The sequence below is a fragment of the Euleptes europaea genome, chromosome 19 (genome assembly GCF_029931775.1).
Source record: "Euleptes europaea isolate rEulEur1 chromosome 19, rEulEur1.hap1, whole genome shotgun sequence".
NCBI classification, from domain to species: domain Eukaryota; kingdom Metazoa; phylum Chordata; class Lepidosauria; order Squamata; family Sphaerodactylidae; genus Euleptes; species Euleptes europaea.
The window spans coordinates 33,674,006-33,677,308 of NC_079330.1; positions in this window are offsets into that span (position 1 = coordinate 33,674,006).

Here is a 3,303-nt window from a genome sequence, read left to right on the forward strand (position 1 = left end):
CCGGCACACCCCGCGCGGCGCGCCACACGGAGCCGGGAAGCGCCGGCGTTGCCCGGCAACCTAGAGGCGGAGGGCCACGCTAAACTACGGCAGCGGAAATAAAGAACACGCACTTCCTTCGGTGCGAGTAAGCTCCGCCCCCTTCGGAACGTTGAGCTGAACGAAGCCCGCGATTCGTAGGGAAGAGCATAGAGTTGGAGGAGAGGGGCAGGCTCCCGTGGCCGATCACTTCCGGTACAAGCCTGGCGCATCTTTCATAGATCCGTTGGGGGTTTTTTTTCCCCCTTAGACATAAAAATATATATTTTCTAGGTCTGTGGGTGCAGAATGGGAGTTGATACCGCCGCCCAGTCTCGATCGTCTTTAAACGGGTGTTCAATAGGGAACCGGAAGTGTCTTTGTACACTGATTGAGCCTGTGACCCTTTGACTGATGGGTGGTCATGATCGGAACTTGCAAGGGTGCTGTCCCGATTGTCACCACTCGGGGGTGCTCGAGGCTTACGCCTGCCGCTGCAAAGCGTCCCTGAATTGCCCGGGGAAGTTCAGCTTGATTGGATCTGGAACTTATTCATTTGTCCTTATGGCAGAGTCTGCGGGGTCAGTAAAAGAGGGAGCAAAACACATGCAGGACAGGACACCTCTCCCTCAAAGAAGCAGGAACAGGTTCAATAATTATGGACAGGTGGAATAATTATGTGTTCGAATAGGTGCAAATATGTGTATTGGGATACTGAAAAACAACAGACGATGGGAGAAACAGAAGAAATGGAACTGAAGACTAAGTGGAACCCATACATTGATTGGGTGAAAAGAGGAGAAGCCAACAAAGAGACTTTAGGAAAACTGAAAAGGCTATGCTCAGGGCTGAAAATATGAAAATATGATATTCCTTTCCTTTCATCCCTTAGAAGCTCCTTGATCCATTGATCTTGAGCAGCATATATCTAGTGTTGGAGGGATATAAGGACTGAAACAAATCTTGCCACTGACAATGTAGCCTTGGGGTCCCTATCACTTAAAAGGAAAAAGGATATTATGGATTGGTCCGTGGGGGGGTGGGAAAGGGGAAAATTTGTATTGGAAGAAGGAAAGTGTAAATTGTAATTATAAAGGTATGGAGATGTAAAATGACCTCAAATGCAATAAAAAATATATTAAAGAAAGAAAGAAAGAAAAGAAGTAAGAACTTACAAGCGAGGAAAATGAGGGTGCGGAAAAGCCCTCCGCAGAATGCCTGCTGTCTGCCCTCCGTCTGGTGGATAAAGCAGCCTCATAGCGCCTCCTAAATTTTTTCAAGGATGGGGGCTCTGCTGCCCTCCTCAGGGAGCCCATTTCACAGAGCGGGAGCAGACTCAGAGAAAGCACAGGCTCTCGGAGATGCCAAGGCAAATTAGGGTTGCCAACCTCCAGGTGGGGCCTCGACTTCTGGAATTACAAATGATCTCATGACTACAGAGATCAGCTCCCCTGGAGAAAAGGGATGCTTTGGAGGCTGGAGGTCTCTCCCCTTCCCAAACATGACCATCCCCAGGCTCTGAGCCCAAATCTCCTGGAATTTCTCAACCTGGAGCTGGCAACCCCAGCCCTCCTTTAATGAGGAAATACCCAGAAGGTGGCGCTCTGAAGACAGTAGTTGGCACACAGGGCTTAAGGGGAGAGGTGGTCCTTTAGATATGTGGGTCCTAAATGAAGGGCTTTAAAAGTCATAACTAGCACATTGAATTGAACTCAGAAATACACTGGCAGGTAATAAAGCTGTTTTAAAATGGGCAAGATGAGCACCCCCGCAATAGCCACCCCCAACAACTATTGGGCTGCTACATTCTGAACCAGCTGCAGTTTCCAAGTTGCCTTCAAGTACAGTCCAGCGTAGAGTCCATTACAGTAATCTAACCACAAGGTGATAAAAGCATGGATCGGTGTGGCTAGTCTAGGCCCTGAGAGCTGGTGAGCCAGGTGGCAACTATGCCAGCCTTCTTTTGAAACAGCGAGGCTGGGTCCAGGAGCACCCACAAGCTCTTTGCCCTCTCTGCAAATGCCAGCTCCACTCCATCCGCCTCTCAAGCATTTCTCTGCTTTGCCAGCCGGCACCACCTCTGTCTTGTCTGGATTCAACTTCACCTTGTTTTGCCTTATCCATTTAACCATGATCTCAAAACTAGATGGCCATCTGTCGGGAGCGCTTTGATTGTGGGATCCTGCATGACAGGGGGTTGGACTGGATGGCCCTTGTGGTCTCTTCCAACCTTGTGTGATTTGTGAAACTGGATTTTGTGAAAGATTCTGCCCTTACTCCAAGGACCGTGAGATGGGATTCACAGTTTTCTTCCACCACTGTTTTATTCTCACAACAGCCCTGTGAGGTAGCTTAGATTGGTGGACAGAGAGTAACTGGCCCACGATCATCCTGTGAGCTTCATGATTGAGCCTGGATCTCCCCGTAACTCTGTAACCAGTAAACAGTAACAAAATATTCAGTCAAAATCTGCTCATAACAAGTTTTGTATTTATTTTGAGTTGCTGAAACATGAGCAATTTGTAAAAATTATGAATGGCTATCACGATATAAAAACCAGCTGACGATGCAAGAACGCTGCCGGCTCTCCTCCATTCTCTGGCTGGCTGAATGGGTTTATCAAGTGAGTGATGGATCCTCCCTGTGTATCGGAGATGATTTATGGATCTTTGTTACACAAATGCACCCCCGCTCCCCACATTCTTCCTTGGTCCTCACTACAGCCATTAGTCACAAACATCAGGCCGGGGAACTCCGGTGAATGACCCTCACAGAACTCATTTGGAGCGCCTCGTCTTTGTTTACTGTATAAAGAAAAAGGGAAAGAAAGCACGGCATGAAAAGGGTGGAAATGCAAAACTTGTTTTGGGGTGCTGTGCCTACCCATACCAGCCATCTTCTGTTCCCACATTGAAGAAGTCAAAAGGTTGGCAGAGAAAAGGGGCCATTCATCAGAAAGATGCAGACCCCGAGGGAGGGGGAAAGCCAATGCCATTTTTCATCCTGTTATTAAAAGCGGCCGACGTCACAGGGACAGATAATGCCCTTCCATCTTTCCATCAAAGAGATCAGCACCTGGTTTAATTGCATTTGCTGATAAGAGGCATAGGGTTGCCACCTCTCCCCACCCCCCAGCCCAGCTCTTGTGCCTTTAATAGCAGCACAACATGCAGAAATGTAGCAAGTGAAACCTTTCCTGGCATGAAGATAAAATGATGGGAGCAGCTGGACTTCAGTGGCTTGGGGTGTTGTTAAAACTTTCCTCCTTATTTTTGGGTTCTTGTC